We start from the raw sequence: 24,892 nt of genomic DNA, 5'->3' as shown, positions 1-24,892 counted from the left end.
CTACTTTTTTTTTTTTAATATTAAATTTTATTTTTATATTCCCCATACAATTGCAAACGCCCCATTCTGACCCCAATCCTTCCCCTCCCGCCCCCCACCCCCAACAAGTGTCTCTGGTTCATAGTTTTTTGTTGATTTTGATTTTCACTTTCTTATATTCATTTTCCTGGTCCCTTATTAAAGTTTTCTAGATTCCTGCTATGAGTGAGACCATCCGGTATTTTTCTTTTTCTTTTTGGCTTATTTCGCTGAGCATGATCCCTTCCAGTGCCATCCATGTTGCTGCAAATTGCATGTGTTATCTTTTTGAATGCTGAGTAATATTCCATGGATATATGTACCACATCTTCTTGATCCAGTCATCTATTTTTGGGCATTTGGGTTGTTTCCAAAGCTTAGCTATTGTAAACAGTGCTGCTAATAAACATAGGAGTGCAGGTGCTCTTTGGAATTGATGTTTCTGTGTCTTTTGGGTAAATACCTAGGAGTGGAATTGCTGGATCATATGGAAGCTCTATGTTTAGTAGGTCCAGAAATCTCCACACAGCTCTCCATAGTGTTTGACCAGTTTGCACTCCACAACAGTGCAGAAGAGTTCCTTTTCCCACATCCTCGCCAACAGTTTGCTAGTTTTTTAATATGTGCCATTCTCACTGGTGTGAGATGGTATCTCATGGTAGTTTGATTTGCATTTCCCTGATTACAAGTGATGTTGAACATTTTTTCATATGTCTGGTTGGCCATTTGCATTTCCTCTTCAGAGAAGTTTCTTTTAGCTCTTCTGCCCATTTTTGACTGGATTATTTTCTTTGTTGTTGCTGAGTCTCATCAGCTCTTTGCAGATTTTGTGATCAGTCCTTTATCATTAGTTGGGTGCAAAAATGTTCTCCCAGTTGGTGGGGTTTCTCTTTGTTTTTGTTATTGTCTCTTTTGCTGTGCAGAAGCTCTTTAATTTGATGTAGTCCCAGCTGTTAATCTTTCTCTTCACTATCACTGCTTTGGGTGATGTGTCCGTAAAGATGTCTTTGATGTGCAAATCCCGTAGTGTTTCGCCTATATTTCCTTCTATGTATTTTATGGTTTCAGGTCTTATGTCTAGTTCTTTAATCCATTTTGAGTTGATTTTTGTGTATGGTGTTGAGGTAGTGGTCAAGCTTCATTCTTTTGCATGTAGCGACCCAGTTTTCCCAGCACCATTTATTGAACAAACTTTCTTTGCTCCAATGCATAGTCTTTGCTCCTTTGTCAAAGATTAGTTGACCATAAGTCTGTGGGTTTATTTCTGGATTTCTATCGATTCCATTGGTCTGTGTCTGTTCTGTTCCAATACCATGCAGTTTTGATGATATGGCTTTGTAGTATAGTTTGAAGTCTGGAGTGTGATGCCTCCATTTCCTTCTTTTTTTCAGTAGAGCTTTGGCTATTCGGGTTTTTGGTGATTCATATGAATTTCATCAATAATTGTTCTATTTCTTTGAAGAATGCCATTGAGATTTTGATTGGAATAGCATTGAATCGTATATTGCTTTTGGTAGGATGGCCATTTTAATAATGTTTATTCTTCCAATCCATGAGCAGGGATGTCTTTCCATTTCTTTGTGTCTTCTTCTATTTCTTTTAACAGTGTTTTATAGTTTTCTTTTGTATAGGTCCTTACCTCTTTGTTAGATTTATTCCCAAATATTTGATTTTTTTGTTTCGATAATAAAAGGGGTGGTTTTTTTGATTTCTTCTTCTTCAGATTTATTGTTTTGTTATAGGAAGGCTACTGACTTTTGCGTGTTGATTTTGTATCCTGCCACTTTACTGAATTGATTGATGAGTTGAATTAGTTTTTCTGTGGAGATTTTGGGGCTCTATGTATTATCATATCATCTGCAATAGTGATAGTTTGACTTCTTCTTTTCCAATTTGGATTCCTTGGATGTCTTTCTCTTGTCTTATTGCTCTGGCTAGGACTTCCAGTATTATATGAAAAGCAGTGGTGAGAGTGGACATCCTTGTCTTGTTCCAGATCTTAATGGAATTGCTTTCAGCTTTTCACCATTGAGAATGATACTGGCTGTTGGCTTGTCATAGATGGCCTTTATGATGTTGAGGTATGTTCCTTGTATCCCAAGAATTTCAAGGGCTTTTATCATGAATGGTGTTGCACTTTGTCGAAACTTTCTCAGCATCTATTTGATATATCATATGGTTTTTATATTTCTTTTGTTGATGTGTTGGATAACGTTGATTGATTTTCGGATGTTAAACCATCCTTGTGCCCCTGGAATGAATCCAACTTGGTCGTGGTGAATTATCTTATGGATACATTGTTGGATTCTGATAGCTAAAATTTATTGAGGATTTTTGCATCAGTGTTCATTAGGAGATTGGCCTATAGTTTTCCTTTTTTGTGTTGTCCTTATTCGGTTTTGGTATTAGTGTTAATATTGGCTTCATAGAACGTGTTTGGTATTGTCCCTTCCTTCTCAATTTTTGGAAGAGTTTGTGAAGGATAGGCACTAATTCGTCTCTGAATGTTTGGTAGAATTCATTTGTAAATCCATCAGGTCCTGGGCTTTTGTTTTTGGGGAGGTTTTAATTACCATTTCAATTTCGCTGCTTGTAATTGGTCTGTTTAGGTGTTCTATTCTTCTTTATCTAGCTTTGGGTGATTGTAGTTGTAGGAATTTGTCCATCTCCTCTAGATTGTTGAACTTGTTTCCGTATAACTTTCATAGTAGTTACTGATTATTCTTTTGATTTCTGCTGTGTCCGTTGTGATTTCTCCTCTTTCATTTATGATTCTGTGTATTGTGCTTTCTCCCTTTTTCCTTTGTGAGCCTGGCTAGGGTTTGTCTATTTTATTGATTTTTTCAAAGAACCAGCTCTTGGTTTCATTGATCTTTTGGATTGTTTTTTTAGTTTCAATTTCATTTATTTCTGCTTTTTTTATTATTTCTTTTCTTCTACTGGTTCTGGGGTTTTTTTGTTGTTCTTTTTCTAGATCTTTGAGCTTCGAGATTAGGTTGTTTCTTTGAGTTCTTTCTTGTTTTTGATGTGAGCTTCTATTGCTATATATTTTCCTCTTATTACTGCTTTTGCTGCATCCCATACATTTAGGATATTGGTGTCCTCCTTGTCATTCAATTCAAAGAATTTTTTAATTTCTTCTTTGATCTCCTCGTTAGTCCAGTGGTCTTCCAGTAGTGTGGCTTTTAATCTCCATGAGTAGGATAGTTCCTTGCCTTCTTTTATGATTTATTTCTAGTTTGATGCTTCGTGGTCAGAAAAGATGGTTGTATGATTTCAATCTTGGTGTATCTGTTGATGTTTGTCTTGTGCCCCAGTATGTGATCGATCCTGGAGAATGATCCATGTGCGCTTGAGAAAATGTGTACTCCGTTTTTTTTGGGTTTATTGTTCTATAGATGTCTGTTAAGCCCAAATGCTCTAGGTCCTTATTTAGAGCTTTAGTTTCTTTACTTATTTTTTGTCTTGTTGATCTATCCATTGTTGATAGTGGTGTGTTGAAGTCTCCCACTACATATGTGTTTTCTCTGATGTCTGTTTTCAGAGAGGACAACAGTTGTCTGATATATTTTGGTGCTCTTTCGTTGGTGAGTATATGTTAATGAGTGTTATTTCTTCTTGAAGTATTGTCCCTTAATCATAATGTAGTGACCATTGGGGTCTCTTTTTATTTTTTGAGTTTGAAGTTGTTTTATCTGATATAAGTATAGCTGTTCCTGCTTTCTTTTTTGGCCCATTTGCTTGTAGGATTGTTTTCCATCCTTGACTTTAGCTATTTTATCTTTTGTAGCTAAATGTGTTCCTGGAGACAGCAAAGGTTGGGTTTTGTTTCTTAATCCAGGCTGCAACTCTGTGTCTTTTTATTGAAGAGTTTAGTCCATTACATTTAGAGTTAATATTGATATGTTAGCATCTGTATTGCCATTATGTTTGTCTTTCCTTTGATTTTATTTATTTATTCTTTTAATAACTTTTTTTTTTTTTTGGTCTTCTTTCGTTGTTATTCGTCCCTCTGAGGTTCTGGCTTTAGGATTCCTTGTAGTATTTTTGGAGTGGGGGTTTAGTCGCAATGAAATTCCGGAGTTTCTCTTTGTCTGGGAAGGTCCATATTCTTTCTTCATGGAGGAAAGAGAGCTTTGCGGGATAGAGTATTCTTGGTTGGCATCTGTTTTCTTGGAGTCTGTTGACTATGTCCTCCACTCTCTCCTTGCCCGTAGTGTTTCTTCAGAGAAGTCTGATGTCAGCCTGATTGGTTTTCCTTTGAATGTTATCTGTTTCTTCCCTCTTGTCAGCTTCATTATTTTTTCCTTGTCCTGGATTCTTGGAGCTTTACTATTATGTGTCTTGCTGTGTTTTTCCTTTCGTCGTGGAAGTTTGGTGTTCTTCTTGCTTCTTGTATATCAATTTTCAGCTCCTTCTTCTCATTTGGGAAGTTCTCTTCAATTATATCCATGAATATTTCTCTGTTCCTACATCTCTCTCCTCTCCTTCTGGAATTCCTATAACTCTTATATTTCCTTTCCTCATGGAGTCAGATAGTTCCCGAAGTCTTTCTTCATTCTTTTCCTTCGTACTTCTCTTTCCTTTTCTGTTTTGGTTCTTTTTATTTCTGTGTCTTCAAGATTACTTATTCGTTCTTCCATTTCATCTATTCTGCTTTCATTGCTTTTCCAGAGTTCTTTAGTCCTCCATTAATTCTTTGATCTCCTGCATTTCTCTTACTTCCCTCTTTAGGGACTCAATTTCCTTCTTCTGATCTATCACTTTTTTAATCATGGCAATTTTAAATTCTCTTTCTGGAAGGCTCAGAAGTTCTTCCAAGTTGCTGTCGTTGCAATCTGGGAGTGGTTTCTTTTTGTGGTGTGCTTCTTTCCTGAGGAGTTTTTAGGTTGCATGTGGTTCTTCTACTCCCTACTGTCTGTTTTCTAATTTGTCGTATGCGTTGGGACACTGTGTTGCTCGGACTGACTGACATCTTGGGTGAACTTCTCCGCTCCCCTCTGCTCTTCCAGGAGCCATCTCTGTCTTCTGGGGGAGCTTTCTGCTGGTTTTAGGCAGTTTTTACTGAAGAAATGTCCCTGTTCTCAAATGGCGAAGCGGGATGCAGTCCCTGCGCCTCCGGTTTCAGGCACACTCTTCTGCGCCCCCGGTCTGCCCCGGACGTGGGTGCCTGCTCCCTCTGTGGGCTCAGACTGCTGGTCGGAAGGGGCCTGGCGTGGAATAACTTCCCGGCTGCCACTGCAGAAGCCTTCTGCCCTTTTCAAGCAGTCTTAAGAAATTTCCTGTTCTATGGGTGTTAGTGACTTTTTTTTTCCTGGTCACTAGGTGGCGCCAGAGATCTCTCCTATTGTCCTTGGGGGGCTGTTTTTCGTCCCCCCCACCCCAGTGGGACAGGAACAGAGCGGAATGGTAGGGTACACCTCAACAGCTTTGGGGTGCTGTGTCTGCCTTGTGCCCCACCGTCGTGGAGAACCCACGCCCCGAATTTTCGTGCCCCGGGTCTCAGTTCAAAGCCCTCAGTTCCAGTATGCGGGCTGTAGCCCAGTTCAGTGGCGCAGGAATGGCGCCTTTTGCACCGCTCCCGTGCCCGGGTGCCTGGTTCCTGCTCACTCAGGGAGGGACCTTCACCTCAGTGAGGACCTCCGCGCGTCTCCCCGCAAGCCTAGGTCATCTCCCCGCAAGCCTAGGTCGCAGGCGCGGGGACCTGGGCAGCCGCGATTCCGGTCTGCACTTGCTTTTCAAGCGCGCGGAGCGCGCCGCGTTTCCGCGCCAGTTTACCGGCAGCCCGGGCTGTGTGCGCGTCTCCCGGGGTCTTTGTTCTTCTCTAATGGCGCCCGGAGCCGTTCCCTCACCGCCGCGGCGGATCCTGCAGGGTTCGCCTGAGCTCCCGTTCACGGGTGTGGTGGCTGCAATAGTTCCTTTCCACTCACAGTCCCGCTTGCTGCGTCGTTTGTTCTTGTTGGTTGTTTGGTTTGTTGTTTTTCTCCCTCTCTGCCGGTCGGAGAGTGCCGCCTCTGTGGGCGGGAGGGGGAGCAGGGTTCTGCGCTTCCCTCCCTTCTAGTCCTCTTTTATGGCCACTTTCTTCTTCGGGTAGTTTGCTGGAGTCACCCGTTTATCTTCCGTGTCCTAGTTCTCACTGGGACCTGCCGCTTTTCCTCCCTATTCACTTTTTTTAATGGGAGATCTTACTCGCAGCGTCTCCTCGCCGCCATGTTGCTCCGCCCCCCCTGAGTCACTCTTAAGAAACTAGATTCCTGGAAACAACCCAAATGCTCAAAAATAGATGACTGGGTGAAGAAGATGTGGTATATACACACAATGGAATATTACTCAGCAATCAAAAAGGTAGATTCACGCCATTTGCAGCAACATGGATGGAACTGGAAGGGATAATGCTCAGTGAAATAAGCCAGAAAGAAAAAAAATAGTATATTATAAGAGGAATGTACAGGATCCAAATAAGGGAATCAGGAAAAATTATTAATTTTAATTAAAATAATTGTTAATTATAATAAGCAAAAATCAGCAGGCAACTATAAACCAGAGACATTCTGCAGGGGGGAGAAAGGTATAGGATCAAACCAGGGATGGGAAGAGCATAAGGGACTATGGTGAGGGTGCACGGGGTGAATGGGTGGTGGGAATTTCACCGGGGACTATAACTGAGATGAAATGCATACATTGTACAAAAGTGAAAAATGATGTAAAAATATATAAAATAAAATAATAATAATAAAAAGAAACTAGATTCTCAAACCATGCCCAGAACAAATGGAAGCAATCCTAGGTTGCCTCCTAGGAATTTGTAAAAAAGTTTCCCTTCTTCAAATGATTCTTAGAGTCATTAATGTTCTGGAATCCCTAACCTAGATCAATGACGGAAGAGTCTAATAGATAAGGAAATTGTAGATCATAAAACTTCCTGGTATAATACATCTGCTCCCCCCACCTATGAAATTGATGAATAGTTCTCTATAATTGCCAGAAAAAAATGCCAAGTTGATGAAAAGGGGCCATTACTGCAGTATTTGAAGGCTCACAACCCCGGGTGAACACTCAGGAAATTCCCAAATTAGCAAGATAGACTCCTGGAGCTGGACCTGGAGGGTGACACATTGTTGTGCAAGCAGCTTTTCCAAAATTTCAGTCTCCAACATTTAAAGAAGCATGTGGACTTCACTGGTGAAAAGAAACATGAATCCCTTTTTCAGTAGCCTCCATCTGTGAACATTTTGTAGAGACCTATCTGTCCATCTTATCTTCTATAGCCTAACCTATGTGTTTACTTGCTCATGCTCATGTAAAGTATCCCCAATACTCTGCAATGATGTTGACTCATCTGCTTATCACATCTAGATGTAAGTACAGAGCAATCAGGAGCATTTCTCCCTGCAGGGTCACTGATTTGTTTCCTACTGCTTAGAATGTAGAGACATTTGTTTTCCCTTCATGTGAAGAGGGGGCTGGGAGCACTGCCAAGGCTCAACACTTAGCTACTGGGCACTGGCCATGTGCTCTTATTACCATTCATTCCTGATTTCTTTTCTGCATCCTTATTACTTCTGGCCCTTTCAATCTAATCTTTATTTATTTATTTATTTTTATTTTACCACTTACACAGTGCAAGGTAATAAGCACGATCAGGTACTGTGAGTCATGCTAAGTGTTTCCCACAAAGGAACAGAGTATAATTGAGTTAACAAAAGGTGCTTTGCTTAATGCAGTGGATAAAAATCAGCCATACTCCACAACACGTCCTATGTCTCTTGTCAAGGGGAGGAAATTAGAAGCATGACTGGTGGCAGAATCTTCGTAAAAATCTGTTCAGGTAGCAGAACGCTTAGTCTGTGCCAGAGCTGATAATGAAGTGCTAAGACAAATTCAGCTGATGGATTTACCTGATTATAAAAATTTATTTTTCATTCATTCATTCATTCATTCATTTTTGCCAATCACTGTGATACTCAGAGTTTATTTGCAATAAAGAGTATAGTTCAAAACATCTAAATTGATTATCTCTCAAGGTAAGTAAAAACTTGCTGAACCTAGTCACTCAGTAAATGATTTATATATATCAGCTGGTGCCTTAATTTATAAACTTTTACTTAAGAGACTAAAAGACAAAAGCAAAGGCATTTCTCTTACCTCCACCAGGCACACCTTTCATACCCCACTCCACATCATTGCTCCAAGTAAGGATTCACTAACTTTTCAGGTGATAAATGGAGTGTTCTGATCACTGCAATTGGTCCTGGGCATCTCCAGACCTGATTCTCTCAGATTCCTATTGCTTTCCATAACTTCTTATTTTACAAACTCTCTACTTTGGAATTTGTCAGACTAGCCATTTTCTGCTTTCAGCATTAGTGAATACAAATCCAAGTATTGTGGCTAAAACTCATGGTCTAGACTTCTTAAGTTTGAATCTTGGCTCTACCACTTCTTTTTTTTTTTGTTAAAGATTGATTTATTTATGCATACAAGAGCTGGGGTACAGGCCAGAGGTGCAAGGGGTGAGAGAACTCACCGGAGACAGAGTGGGGAACAGAACAGGCAGACTGACTGAAATACACCACTGAGGGAAGCAACGGGCAAGAAAGGAGAAGTCCCCTGAGCCATGTGGGCAGGTCCCTGGCCGGCCTGGGATCACACTTGTGCTGCAGGCTGTGGACAGCTTCACAGTGCTGTGCTTAACCATTTGTGCCACCAGGGAGGCCCTCTACCACTTCTTAACTGTGATTTCGATAAGTGATTTAACTTTTCTATGCCTTAGTTTCTTTATTTATAAATACTCTATTTGAATAGAACCTGGGACACAGAGTAATGCTCAAAATTGTTATCTACTATTGTGTTATTATCACTAAACATAGGCTTGGTGTCTTCATCAGGAATAATTTGGTAATGAAAGGATATAAAGTAATGAAAATTACCTTAAGCAAAACAACATTTAAAAAATTATATATATTTTTTCAAAGTTAAAGGCTTATCTGCAGACCCAGAGAAGGAGGCATAGCTGGTTTTCAGGATATTCTGAACAGAACTCTGAAAGTTCTTAGGATTTCTTTTTTTTTTTTTTAATTTATTTATTTATACAAGCACTGGGTACAGTCAGAAGCGTGGAAGGGTGAGAGAATTCACCAGAGCCAGAGGGGAGAGCAGAGCTGGCAGACTGCCAAAGTACACTACTGAGGGAGGCAGTGGGCAGCAGGAGAGGAATGCGCGCCATGTGGGACCCTCGCCTAGTGGCCAGGGATCGAACTGGCACTGCAGAGGCTGTGGGCAGCTTTGCAACCCAGCACTCAACTGCTGCACCACCGGGGAGGCCCATTTCTCAGGATTTCTGAGGCAGACACTCTGTCTTGTACTTTCTTTGGAATCACATAGCTCTTTGTCTCCAGGAGAATCAAATGTGGATAATCAGTTCCAGAATCAGTAGTTCTACTTTTCTACTTATTAATTATTGTGGGAACATATTAGATGACAAGGATCCAGAGAAGACATATAAATGGATTATTTAGTCTACTAACTTCAGCATGAGTGATGGTAGGACATACCCATTTGCCTTGGCAGGCTCCTGGCATATGTTTCTGTCTCTCCATAGGTAAAGTATATATGAAGGAAATTAAAGTGGCCATTGGTAAGATGCAGCTTCAGGAAAATTCTAAAACATAGATCCAGACATACTGTCTGAGTTTTATGATTTTGAGTTAATTTGGGGTAATTCTGTTGTACAGATGCTATGAAATCCAACATTTTGCAGGTAATTTTTATTCTCACATGTCCTTCATAGCTCTCTTTTTGCAGAGTGCTACTGGGAGCATTTTCTGTGATATAGCACTGGAAAACACACTAGGTATGAATTTTATTTTTATATTATTGTAATATATAATAAAACAATTTCCATATTGGACAAATGACTTTTAGATTCTATATATTTTTGCAGTCTAAAATGAAAGGACAAAAAAAAAAAGAAACAAGTAAAAAGAAACAAACTCCATAAATAACAACCACCATCCACAAGAATTTGAAAATACATATCAAAGAATTAAATTCATGGGCTCTAGTGATTTGAGTTCATGAATCTCAAATATTCTTTGTTTATAATCATTTAAAAATAATTATTTTCCCTTAGATAACATGAAAACTAATACAAGAGAACCTGAAAATTATTATAAATATTTCAGTAGTATGTTAACATATTGAAACCTAGAATATTGAAATATTACTGGCTATTATATGTATTAAATGTGTAAAGAATGAAATTTAAATGCTACTTATCTGCTTCCCTTAGTGTATATTTCAAATAATCCCCACTAATCAGTTATTTAATAAGAAGACATAGGGGAGTGTACGTCCCCACCTCCTCAAATTCTAGAGAGCCACTGTTTGGCCTACGTAAGCAAAACTACATTCTACCTTCTTATAAAGTGTTTTGTTTAAATACTTCACTTTCTGGTCAACCCAGAATCTTCATAGAATGTGCAATGTGATTAAAGTAGCCTGGAATGCTGAGGGTTTGCATACAAGAAAACTAATCTGAGATACATTAAGGCTCAAATTAGACTGTGTATTAATGAGCAACTTTGCCCCCATCTTTATTTAGGTATACAGGTACTATCTTGGCAATAGTGAGAGTTGGTTTCCAGACTACTAATAGAAAGTGAATATTGCACTAAAGCAGGTAACACAAAGTTTTTGATTTCCTGTTGTACATAAAAATACTACAGTGTAGTCTATTATGTATGCAATAGCATTATATCCAAAAAATAATGTTCCTATCTTAATTAAAAAAATGCTTTATTGCTCAAAAGTGCTAGCCTTCATCTGAGCCTTCAGTGAGTCATAAACTTTTGGCAGGTGAAGGGCCTTGTTTTATATTTATGACTGCCAACCGATGAGGGTGATGATTGCTGAAGGTGGGGTGGCTGTAGCAATTTCTTAAAATAAGACAGTGAAGTTTGCTACATCTATTAAGTCCTCCTTTCACGAAACATTTCCCTATAGCACCTGATACTGCTTGATAGCATTTTACTCATTTTTTTTTTCAAAATTGGAGTCAATCCTCTCACACACTACTGTTGCTTTATCAAATAAGTTTTGTAATATACAAACCTTCTGTTGTCATTTCAACAATGTTGAAATGACATTTTCAACAGAAGTAGATCCTATCTAAAGGAACCACTGTGTTAGCTCATCCATAAAAAAAAAAAAAAATCCTCAATGTTAAAGTTTGATCATGACAGTACAGCAATTCAGTCAGCATCTTCAGGTCCCATACCAATTCTAGTTCTCTTGCTATTTCTACCACATTTGCACATCTAGAGTAAATTCCTTCACTGAAAGTCTTGAACAACTCAAATTCATCCATGAATTTTGAAATCAACTTCCTACAAATGTTGATATTTTGACCTCCTGCCATGAATCATAGTTTTTCGTGTCATCTAGCATGGGAATTATTTTCCAGTAGATTTTAAATTTTCTTTGCCCAGAACCATCAGAGGAATCACTTTCTATAGACTTACAAGATGTAATTCTTCACTTAGATCTGAATGTTAAAATTACTCCTTGATCCATGGGTCACATAACAAATGTTATGTTAGCAGACATAAAACAACATTAATTTCCTTGTATATCACCATCAGAAATCTTGGCTGACCAGTGCATTGTCAATGAACAGCAATATTTTGAAAGGGTTTTTTCTGAGCAGTAGGTCTCAGGAGTAGAGCTTCAAATATTCAGTTGTAAACAGATGTGCCTTCATCAAGTTTTCTTGATCCATTTACAGAGCAGAGGAAGAGTAAATTTAGCATAATTCTTAAAGACCCAACCATTTTTTGAATAGTAAATGACTATTGGCTCCAACTTAAAGTCACCAATTGCATTAATCCCTTAGGGGAGAGTCAGCCTGTGAATCTTTAAAGCTACACATTAATGTCTCTCTAACTATGAAAGTGCTAGATGGTATCTTCTTTCAAGAGAAAGCTGTTTTTTCTATTTAAAAAATTTGCTGTTTAGTATAGCCATCTTCATCTTAACTAGATCTTCTGGATAACTTGTTACAATTTTTACATTAGAACCTGATTTTCACTCTGTACTGTTAGGTTATGGAGGTGTCTTCTACCCTTAAACCTTATAAATTAACCTCAGCTGGTTTCAAACTTTTCTTCTGCAGCTTCCTCACCAATGTTAGCCTTCATTGACTTAAAGAAAGTTAGGGCTAAGGTCTGGATTAGGCTTTGGGTTAACAGAGTATTGTGGCTGGTTTGATGTTCTATTCAATCCACTCAAACTTTCTCCATGTCATCAATAAGGCTGTTTTGTTTACTTATCCATATGTTTACTGGAGTCCATTTTACATTTCCTTCAAGAAATTTTCATTTGCATTCACAATTTGGCTAGCTGGTGCAAAAAGCCTGGCTTTCAACCTAGTTTGTCTTTTGCTATGCCTTATTAAATTTAATCATTTGTAGATTTAAGTGAGAGATGTATGGCTCTCACTTTCACTTGAACACCTAGAGAGCATTATAGGATGTCAATTGACCTAATTCCAATATTGTTGTGATTTTGGGAATAAGGAGACATGTGAAGAGGAGGGTAGAGGAGAGAAATAGACATGAGGTATGGCAGCTCAGTGGAGCAGTCACAACACAAAGAACATTTATTAAGTTTGTCATCTTATATGGACATCTTATATGGTTTCTGGCGCCTCAGACAATTATAATAGTTACATCAATGATCACAGAGCACAGATTATAATAACAGATGTAAAAATAATGAAAAATTTTGAAATATTGTGAACCATGAAGTGAGCACATGCTATGGAAATATGTCACGAATAAAATTTCTTGACACAGGGTTGTCATAAAATTTGAAATACAAGACTTGATATTTTGAGATATATATATATCATACATACATTCATATATATATATACACACACACTGTTAAGTAATTGTCAATGTCAATTTAATTATCTATCACCTTACATAGTTACCATTTTCTTGCCTTTTTCCCCTTTTCTTTTGTAGTGAGTAGTGGGAACACACATGATTTACCCTCTTAACAAATTTCAAGTACAGTCTCCCTCTGTATCTGCAGGGGATTGATCTCAGAACCCCCATAGATAACAAAATTCTCAGATGTTCAAGTCTCTTAAGGAAAATAGCATAGCATTTGCATATAACCTACCTAATACTCCCTTAAACTTCAAATCATCTTTACATTACTTCTAATACCTAATATAATGTAACTATTGTATAAATAGCTGTTTTATTATATCATTTAGGGAATAATGGCAAGAGAAATATGTCTTTATATTATGAGTGAAGATATAACCATTGCAACTGTCTTGGCCTGATGACATTGCACAGATTTTCCTTTCAATGTTGGTGGAATCCTTGGATGCAGAGCTTGTGCATACAGAGAGCCAACTGTATACACCATAATACTGTGAGTTATAGTCATATTACTTTTACAGTAGATCTCCAGAAATTACTCATCTTGCATAACTGAAACCTTGTGTCTCTTTGGGTATAAACTACAACTTGAGGGTGATTTGTTAGTGCGGAATGCTTTTAAGATAGATTTTGTCTGTTATGCATTTTAGAACTAACCAGAATTCTGAACCATGGAATTTGGAGAAAACTCTGACACTGTACTTTTGTGAGAAAAGCATGGGAAACAAAGAAAGAGAAAAATGTGTAGCTAATGCTTGCATCTTCTTTTATGGCTCAAGGAATAGTTTGGTACAACTTCCTCATCTCATAAATGAATGACTTAGAGACCCAGAGGGAGGAACTCAGGTGATCAGGCTCAAATGTTTTTCGGTGGCAAAATATGTTAATGTAGTACATACTATTCCACGAAGAAAAAGTATGAGAAATAAAATAGAGCAGGCCACGAAGCAAATCCCATATCTGTATATACTTTTAATAAAATAGAATTTTGATCAGAATTGTCAGTGGAAATGTAAGAATCCTGAATTCAAATTCAAAGATTCACTTGACTGTTCTACTTGAGAAAAGAAATGAAACCTCATGCAGAGAGCCAGCTTATAGCCCCAGGCAGGTTTTCCCACCATAAAGAGACTGTGGAAGAATCCAGTGCTCTGACTTCCATAAACAATAATAATAATAGAAGAAAAAAAGCAGGTAATGATGAAAAATAAATTAAAGATAGCTAGCTAATAGAGAAGAGGCAAAAATAGGAGACTTTTGATTGACAGTTAATTAGGGGCAGTATGGTTAAAAGACATGAATTCTTTTCCCAAGCTGAGGAAATTTGGACAGGTTACTTCATTAAATTCACTTTCCTTACCATAGGACTGAATTCTAAATTTCTTTTTCACATTACATTTTATCTTCTTTTTTCTCTACCAACCCGCCATGATTTCTTTTATTTTCAATATTAAGGTATTTTCCATAAGAAGTAATGGGAAAGTATAATGAATTTAGCACATAAGGTGAACAGAACTAATATCTAATTCTTAAACAACACTTCCTTCATGTCAACTATCAACACTTACTGTTTTAGGAGCAACACTTTCTGTCTTCTGCACACACCTGATTAATTTTCTGGTCAGACCCTTCCTAGATCAGACCTTTCCACATGCCCCATCTCTTTCTAGCTTCTTTTAATTGTGCTATACGGAAATTTTGTGTTATTTTACGCAAAAAGATGTTCTTATGATTTGAAACTTCCACTAGGTTTCCTTCTATCTCTTAACTTTAATTGAAAATTGACTTTCCCCAATGAATTACTTTTTCTAGATTCCTTACCAATGCTTCTTTGTTTCCTCTCCTTAACAATTCTTGAGGCAAATGGATGGTCGGAAAATTGTTAACCTCTTTCATGCTATGGTTACTTCCAGAGAGTGGTTTCACTCAAAAACTTGTTAACTTTTGAGGTTCTATGGCATTTTCTTTAGAATTATTATGTGATCGTCTATGCTGACCACATTCATCTATTTGCCTCTGGGCATCCCTTCATCTCCTCAATGAATGTAGTATCTCACACATCTCCTCTCTTCTCCATTTCATATTTGTCTTGACCCTTATATTCTTTCCATTTCAGCCACATAATAGTAAGTATGCCTGAGAGATATTCAGTTGGGATCTCTGTGATTTTGTGTGTGTGTGTGTGTGTGTGTGTGTGTGTGTGTGAGAGAGAGAGAGAGAGAGAGAGAGAGAGAGAGAGACCATGACTTTTTTTATCAGGCTATTATTCTAATCCTATATTCCTGCTGCTATGTTTTTCACCTGCTACGTAATCCACAATCCCTGAAACGTTCCAGTTCTTATAGCCTCCTACTCAGTCTGAGTCAACTTGTCTTCTTACAAAGCAGAACCCATGGTAAGACAATTCAATGACAGCATTCTAACATTTTAGATTTCTCCACCACAACTTCCAACTTTCTGTCAAGTCTACATAATAGATCCCTAGCCCTGGATAACCCCATCAAGCATTGTCTCCACTCTTTCTGCTGGGTTGTCAGCAGTAGCCAAAGAAAGTCACAGAACTAAAATAATTGGGTCCACTGCACTTTCATGCAAAGTAAACACAGTAAGTTCTTCCTGGCTGCTCAGCAATCCTCCATCTATTTATTTACATGTGGGGGAGGCAAGAAAGCATCCCCCACAGCAACTTCTACACCTTATTAATTTCCTAAGGTTGTCGTCCTTACACATGTCACCTGAAGTTTCTAACCCCACTTGTTATTTTGGCAGAATTAAAAACTTCTGATTTGAATTTCTTGCTTTCTGTAACACCTCAAAAATATACCCGTGTTATTTCCATCCTTCTCTCTGAATACTCCATCACAACATAAAATTATGTGGTTTATCTTTGCAATTTTTTTTTCTATGCACAATATCATAACCCCTTCTCTCTTTTCCAGGAATAACTGCCATAGATAATTCTCTCCTTCAGCATTTCCTTTGGTATTTCATGTTTACAGTTTCATTTCTTCTACTTTGTCAAAGATCAGGCCTGATTCTACTCCTCTAGAAAATTATTGTTTTTCTTGGTCATTCTCTTTCTAGAATAGCCAAATCATCTCCTTCTGTTTTAACACTGAGTAAAACAAACATTTTTGTTTTAATGACTTTTGCCTCTGCCTGGCTTTCAAACTCTTGATGCTTGATATTTATATTTTGGATGCCACCCCAGTATTTCTGGTAATTGAATGACAAATCTGAAAATTGAAGTGAGCCATGATGGTTTTCTTGCAGCTAATATTTGGTAGAGTTTCATAGCCCATGGAATCCTGGGTGCAAAGATTTTTGGAACATTTGTGGCAAGCTAGTAGAGAAGATTAAAAGGCAGGAACTGTCTGCATTACCATTAATTAAAAGGATAACTCTAAGATGGACCCAAACAAAGATGAAAGATTGGCAAAACACATGTTGTGGACTAGTACTCAAGAAGTCCAAATGGTCCCTGGTGTGGGATTTTGGAAGTAGTAATACAGGCATGTAACTTGGGTAAGAAGGCTGGTTGTCAGTCTCCCATTTTACGTATGGGTTGACTGAGGTCAAAGTCCATGTGTTTCTTAGATTTGTTTTTATGAACTGGTGACATTTTGGTCAGTATTTATCACGGTAGTCCCTTGATTTAACATAATTCAATGCAAAATTCAATTCACTAGGTTTCTGTGAATATTCATTGCACTGAATTGAAATGCAATAAGAAAATCCAGACAATCAAATCCTAGGACTAAATAAGCTGTTAGCAGAGGTGTTATGGGAAGCTACATTTCAGTGATTATACAAGTATAAAAAGTTGATACCTAGTTAAATGCAGAAAGGTTAACCTTAGAATCACTGGAACTTGCTGGGGTTATGCTCTTGGTCAGGGTTGATGCTTGCCTCAGTCTGCAAGTAATCGTCTCAGTGCATGACACTGAGGAGGCCCAGACAGAGCAAGGTGCTTGTTCCCTTTTGGTAAGATTTTTTTTTCTTACAAAGAACGCTGACTTCCTTCATTCATGAACATAAGGCACATTGAGTCTTCAACTGAACTGAAGTCAGATTGCTTACTCAGATTGCTTACTGAGACAACTCAGATTGTCTCAGTAATTTAGAGTTGTAACTATTATTGTAGTATATGTGATGTATCTCTACAATCTATTGATGTACCAGGGACACATACATATCAGAAAATGGAATTTCAGATGACAGGAAAAGGTGCAGAATTCACATTGTAAAGGGGATGATAGAAGTGTCTCATAGAGGTCTATCGTGATGAGCAATTTCTAGTATATACCAGTAAAGGTTCAGTCCCTAACAAAAGGAGTTTATCAGTGAAATTATATAATCAATGCTAGTGGAAATACTTCCTGCTCTATAGGAACAGGAAGGCAGAATAAAATTCTCTGCCACACACAGTGCCATCCTGGTTTCTGGTGGGCAGTGCCCAAGGCTGGAGAGGCACACCTGTGCCATCCTGGGTTCTCTCTCTCTCTCTCTTTTGATAAAAGATATTTTATAAAGAAATCACCTCCATCACCAAACTCGATCACTAGATAGATGCTCCTCCACTGACTCAGTACAATATGAAATGTGAAACTGGGGCTATAAGAGAAAACAAAGCAAAGATGGTGGTTGGTGGACATAGCAGAAGTTCTGGTGATTTCTATTTTCTTAAGAAAGTGTACAAAAATGCATATATTTTTGTTTGCAGTAGACATTTAGTCTTATTTTTTAAATAATTTTGTTAAGGTAGAGTTGACATTTGAAAAGCTATGTGTATGTAAGTTGCATAATTTGATAATTTTTATCTATCTATACATATTCTAGTCAAGATAATGAACATATCATACTCCAAAATGTTTGTATGCTTCTTTTCTACTCCTTTCTTTTTCTTTTTCTTCTTCTCCTACTCCTGCTCCTGCCTACAGACAATTGATCTGATGCTTGCCATTATAGTTTGATTTCACTAGATTTTAAATAAATAGAAACATAAAAATCTTTGTTATCTGGCTTTGTTCATCTGCATAGTTACTTTGAGATGAGTTCATATTAATGTATGTATCCATAGTTTATTCCTTCTCATTGCTGAGTAGGTGTCCATTGTATGCATATATTGTAAATTGTTTACCCATTTACATATTGATGGATATATTGATTGATTTTAGTGGTTCTTTTTTCCCATTACAAATGAAACTGTTGTGGACATTCATACATAAATCTTTGTTTGGGAACATATATTTAGTTCTTTTGGGCAAATATTTAGGAATGGAATATCTGGATTACATGGTATGGTCTGTTTAAAACTTTTTTAATACACAATATTTTTTTCTTGTGTTAACTTTGATTTACAACATTGTATATGATTTAGTTATAGGGCCATACCCTATAGAGTTATAGGTAACACACTGCACCCAACACAAATGCCCCACAGTCTTCCACCAAGTCCATTGTACCTCCTCTCTACTGCTCTGCCCCTCTTTCTGGTAGCCTCAATTCTACAGCCAAATTTCAAGGGTTTATTATTGTTTTTATTTGTCTATATTCCACATGTAAGTGACACCAGCTGGTAAGTTTAACATTTTAAGAAACTATTAAATATTTTCCAGAGTAGTAGCACCATTTTACATGCCCACCAATAATGACTGTACCCCATATTCTTACCAACAATTGATAAGATCATTCTTTTTTTTTTAATTTGGCTGTTCTGCTGGGTATGTAGTAAAACTTCATCATGATAACAATTTGTACTTCCCTACTGACTAATGATATCAAACATCTTTTCCAGCATTTATTTGCCATTCATATATCTCTGTGAAATGTGTATTCAATTATTTTGCCTATTTTTAAAAATTGGGTTGTTTGTCTTCTTGTCATTGAATTATAAGTTTACTTTCATTTAAACTCAAATCCTTTCTCAGATACGTTTTGCAAATATTTTCTCCAAGCTGTGGCTTGTCATTTTGGGTTGATGGTATCTTTTGAAGAGCAAAAGGATTTTAATTTTGATGCAATTCTTAATATTGTGTTTTGCATTTATAGTCCATAAGAGTTGTGTCCTATTTAAAAAAAATATTCTTGGGGCCTCCCCAGTGGCACAGCGGTTGAGCACTGGGTGCAAAGCTGCCCACAGCTGGTTCGATCCCCGGTCGCAGGCAGGGGTCCCACATGGCGCGACACACCTCTCCTGCTGCACCCGCTGCTCCCCTCAGCAGTGTACTTCATCACTCTGCCTGTTCTGCTCCCCTGTCTGGCTCTGGTGGATTCTCTCACCCTCCCACGCTTCTGACTGTATCCAGTGCTTGTATAAATAAATAAATAAATCTTTTTAAAAAATTAAAAAAATAAAAATTAAAAAAATTTAAAAAATCTTGAAAAACTAAAGGTTATTAAGATTTTCTACTTTATTTTTAGTAAGTTTTAGATTTTCAGTTCTCACATTTTGCTTATATAACTTCAGTTTAATTTTTGTATAAGCTGCAAAGAAAGGATTAATGCTTATTTCTTAAATAGGGCTATCCAGTTCTTTCAGCACCATTTGTTGAAAGCTATTTCCAATAAATTATCATTTTGTTTTAATAAAAATTAGCATATGAATGTGAATTTACTTTTGAATGGTTTATTCACTTCTATCCTATTTTTTCCAACCATGATGTCAATACCACCTGTCTTCATTACTAAAATTTTACAATTAGGGGCCTACCCGGTGGTGCAGGCGGTTGAACACAGTGCTGTAAAACTGTCCACAGCCTCTGCAGCTCCAGTTCGATTCCCAGCTGGCCAGGGAGATTCCCACATGGTGCGGCAAACCTTTCCTGCCTCGCCTGCTACTTTCCTCAGCAGTGCTTTTGGTCTATCTGCCTGTTCTGCCCCCCACTCTGTCTCTGATGAATCCGCTCACCCTCCCACACCTCTGGCCTGTACCCCAGCTATTGTGTAAATTAAAAAAAATCAAAAATAATTTTTACAATTAGTTTAGAAGTCAGATAATGTAAGCTTCCAACTTTCTTCTTATTTTAAGGTTGTTTACTAGGACCAAATAATTGCTAAAGAATGTATACAAGTGGCACTGTCTGTATTTAGCATAATTTTAGAGACATTACAGAGGGAGTAACATGATATTCTCCAGAGCAACTGCAATTGTCTTTTTTTTTTTAATTTATTTATTTATGCATACAAGAACCCAGGCACAGGCCAGATGTGCAGGAGGGTGAGAGGATTCACCAGGAACAGAACAGGCAGACTGATGGAAACACACTGCCGAGGGGAGCAGCAGGCGGGACAGGAAAGGCCTGCCGTGCCATATGGGTATCTCAGCTGCCAGCTGGGATCAAACCCACTCTGAGGAGGCTGAGGACAGCTTCACAGCACTGTGTCAACCGCCTGCACTACCAGGGGAGGCCCTGCAATTGTCTTTTAATCTGATTGCTTGTTTACAAAAATTTCCCTCATCCCAAAATAGGTGTCCTACTCTTAATAAATCTTTTTTTATTTATTTATGCATACTAGAAATGGGATACAGGCCAGAGGTGTGGGGAGAGGATTTGCCAGGGACAGAGTGGGTACCAGAAAAGGCTGAAATACACTGCTGATTGACTGAAATACACTGCTGAGGGGGCCAGCAGGCAAGTCAGGAGAGGTCTGCTGCACCATGTGGGTAGAACCCCTGGCCAGGGATCGAAATCATGCTGCAGTGGCTGAGAACAGCTTCATAGGTTGCGTCTCAACCCCTTGAACTGCCAGAGAGGCCCAGGTGTCCTACTTTTAAAGGCCAATAAGCTAAGACTCCAAAGCAGGGTTCTATACATTCTGGTCTGCAATGTCATGTCAGTGGATCCAAACTTTTTCATAATCTTTCATTATGTGTTGAGGATATGATAATGTATATAATTCTCATATAATATCTTAAACTTATAAAATGCTTTAAAATTACAAAATATTTTTCACAAATATTGTTATTTCAAATTCATAGCAAATTTTAAAAGGTTTTGGAAGCATTATTAGTGTAATTATTAAAATAGGTACATTATAAAACTGGCAGTAAATATTGCATTCCTGTATGTACTCACATAGTAAATAACACATGAAATTATAGGGTATAACCAAGTCCATTCAAATATAATAATTTTGCAAAAACAGGTAGAAAAATATTTGCATATATAATGAATATGTGTATTAAGTTATAAACTAACATAAATAGAAATAGAAACATATCAGAAATAGTTGAAATAGACAGTATATTTTATAGGCATTCAAAAGTAGTGAGAAACATGAGTGAGTGAACTGGGCATGAAAGTGTTAACAGACTAAGAGACACTCCAGGTTATTTTAAAAGAAAATAACAAGTTGATAGTCAAGGAGGAGGAAAAGGACTTTTTTGGAAGTAGCAACCTGAACAAAGGCATGGGGGTAAAGATACATACAGTCTGGGTTGGAACAGTGAAAAGGATATGCTCTCTGTAGGAAAGGAATTGGTTAGAAAAATAATCACAGAAGATGACAGAATTACAGGTTGATGTGGGTGACAAGGGTACAATGCTTTTTCTCATACAAAGATACAACTTATGTTATCACCTGTCTACTGATAATTCTTGGTCCAAGATTTCAGACCAAAACTCTATCCTGAATTATGGACATTTATATTTCAGTGCTTGCAGAAACTCAATGCCTGAGTAATCCCATAAATAACTCCATCTGAAAATATTCACACCCAAACAACACATTTTTACTGAAACTTGCTCTTACTTCTATATTCTCAATTTTATTAAAGGTATCATAAATCACTCAGGAGCCTGAGTCAGAAACTTTCTTTATTCTATTCCAATGGAAGTCAATTATGTGAATTTTTAACTCTAAATATCTCTTCAATATCTTTTCTCTTTTATATAAGCATTATTATTGCCTTCATAAAAACATTGATCACTCTTTTCAGAATTATTGGAATGTCCTACTAATTAGTTAATTCTATATTCCATTGTACTTGATGATGCAGGCTTTCGTTTTTTTTATAAGAATGTGTTTGGACACTTGTGTGAGCCTTTTAGAAAAAGAACCATAAACTATTTCATTTTTCTACTCCCATTTCTTAATATGATAGCTGGAAAAAGAATGTACTAGCTACATATATTTTTGAGTGGTTGAAGTGAGTCTATAATAAAAGCAAAGACTTAAAAAACACAGATCTGGAGATGGTGAATTACGATAGAATGTGTGGAGGTGATAGGCAGTGCGGTGGAGCCCGATACCAGAAAGCATCTTCAGAGTGAGAGTCATGGTGGTGAGCACCTGTTTTGCGAAAACTTGGGCTTGATCTGGATATCGATTCTTACGCTATTATAGCTCCAAAACTTTTGAGTCATTCTATCCCATTTACCCAATTACCCACATCATTTTTTTCAGTCCATTAAGAATCTGAAGCAGAGCATCATGTTGAAAGTATTGGATTGAAAGTTTTGGGACTCAGATTTCTATTAGAAGGAGGTTAAATTGTGACAGAAAATTCAAGCACTTGGTTGTCAAATAACAGTTACATAAATTTGAAGGTTTACCATTGCTTCAAGAGTAAGAAACTATTTGCAAGACTGCATTAGCAGCCTAACTTGCCAAAAAATGAAAGTGTATGGTGGAGATAAGTGACACAAACAGCTAGTGGAACCATATTAGCATATTTTTGGGAAAAGTAATAGGCCATTGCAAGGATTGACATTTTAATCACATTTTCTCTTTCATTCACTTACTTTCTTTAAATCAAGCCTGCTGCTCACTGAATTGGAACACTGTACTTCCTAATCTTGCTACTTTACTGAAGTTCACCTGGTGGTTAAATATTTTCAGTGACTTTAACATTCTTTTAAAAGTGTAATTAAATGACTGTTAGCCTTTGACACAATTAACATTTTCTTCACATTTAAGAAAGAAGAAATTCCAAGGTACTAAATATAGTTTATGTTATAGAATAACAAAGGCAAGAGGAAAGGTTCAAAAGAGGTGATGTTAGTGTTGGGAAAAGGATTTATCAAATAAAATTTTTATGCCAGCTACTTTTGTTCTTTTTGGTCTTTATATAAACTCTAATTTTTTAAAGACATGGAGCTTTACACACCTAAACACAACACAAAAAATATCTTCAGAATGTTTTTTCTCGGGGGTAGGAGAGGCAGCAAAGAAAGTCAATATAAAGAACAGTGAAACATCAGTAGGGCTTGGTGAAGGCTGATAAGAAATAGATATGTCAAATAAGTAAAGCAACAGGGAAGTCATGATTAGCACCACAGGGATATTGGAAATTCCAACTGTGACAGCAAACTTTCTTCATTCCTGGGTTCACTGCCCACTATAAAAAGTGTTTTTGCAACTAACTAATCCATCAATCATAAATCTACTCACTGTGCTGGATGTTATGGAGAAACATAAATCAAGCATAAGAAGGTACCTACCTACTACGAACTCATGGCTTTTCTAGGAAGATGGGACATGTTGGCATTTTCTCCAAGAGTGAAAATGTCCAGCTGATATTTATACTTCCCATGGAGTAGTCTGGAAGAAAAGGAAGGTAGAAAAATTAACTGAGAATTGGCAGGAATGTGGGTCCAGAAATTTAGTCCAAAGATACTGGGTAAAAAAAAAAAATGCTTCAGAGAAACATTTGGTGCTCAAAGGAATCATAAAACAAGGGAAAGGTGGGACATTTTGCTTTCCCCTTGGAGTTGTCACCCAATAATGATCATAAAGTTATGAAAACAATAATGTCAATAATGTAACTGTAATGAACTAATTCACTGAATATTATCAAATAAAGATTCCTTTTGTTTTTTCAGTTTTCAATTTCAAACTCACTTGAATCTCACTTGCCAGTTTGGCAGAGTTGTCTGTGAAGCAAGGGAGATTCAACAAGAGATTGAAATCTATAAAGAATCCACTGGAGGGATTCTGCTGCTATTGATTGTGTTCCCACCAATCAGCACAGTGCTGGTCCCACCATGACAAAGCTATGTGGTTCACTCATATGAAATGTTCTTTCTGTTCAAACACTTTCAGAAGCCTCGGTAGTTTCAGTGTAGACGCTCATACCCATTGATGTTCAGTGTGTCACCCTGTCTAAATATCATCCATTGAGTATCATTGGCCTTCTTCAGAACACACAAAGATTTGACTATATTCTTTTCCCCTGAGTCATCAGGCACCCAACTATCTTAAATTTATGTAATAATGGGGTTCTACTCAAGTGATTCTTCCTTGATCAAAACATAGTCCAAGATAACTGGTGGTCTTCAACTGGACAAATTTTAACGAGAACTTGTCTTATAAATAAGAAAATAATATTAAAGTGCTGGGGTCGTTAGCTATAATTTATTGACTGCGTACTATATACTAATTGTGAACTGCGCTATACTATCTCATTGAGTATGTGATCCCAGCCTCCAGACACAGTCATGAGAGTGCCAAAATAGTTTTCCAATTAGGACTGTGATTTCTAATTACAGTCTCCCTGATTTCAAACACTATGCTCTTTCTTCAATGTCAGAATTCTTCATGCTGATTTTATAGTAGAAACAGTTGGAATCTCTGCCCTAGGGTACAAATTAGTAGAAAGACTATCTTCAAATATGAATATTTACAGGGCATGGATCATTAAAAATATCCCCCTAAAGACAACATATTTCTTTATTAAATTTAGGAGGAAAACAGAGTATCATGGATATAGCTGCATAATTAGTGCTGGGAAGGGTTCAGGGACTAACATGACACACACACTCTCAACACATATATATGTACAAAGCAGCAGTGTGTGCAAATATAATAAGGTTCTAAAATATTTACTGATTTTGTAAACTTTGATTAACTCTCCACTGTGTGCTAATACTGAAATAGTTGTCAGTTACATATGCAAAGAAGTAATCCTTGTTTTC

At 37.4% G+C, this 24,892-nt stretch overlaps 1 protein-coding gene across 2 annotated transcripts in view; it reads right to left on the bottom strand.

Annotated features, from left to right (window-relative positions):
- The window catches only part of UNC5D (unc-5 netrin receptor D), a 726,786-nt gene that overhangs the window by 621,604 nt on the left and 80,290 nt on the right, over nucleotides 1–24,892 (bottom strand). For both annotated transcript variants that reach the window (XM_054700868.1, XM_054700869.1), the window contains exon 2: nucleotides 23,420–23,519. The gene's annotated coding sequence lies outside the window, so the exon portion shown is untranslated. The remainder of the gene's footprint in view (nucleotides 1–23,419; nucleotides 23,520–24,892) is intronic.

This window comes from Talpa occidentalis, unplaced genomic scaffold (assembly GCF_014898055.3).
Source record: "Talpa occidentalis isolate TD23 unplaced genomic scaffold, MPIMG_talOcc4v2.1 talOcc4.4, whole genome shotgun sequence".
Taxonomy (NCBI): Eukaryota; Metazoa; Chordata; class Mammalia; order Eulipotyphla; family Talpidae; genus Talpa; species Talpa occidentalis.
The sequence above is the reverse complement of the archived record's forward strand: the minus strand, read 5'-3'. Positions and strand labels throughout refer to the sequence as shown.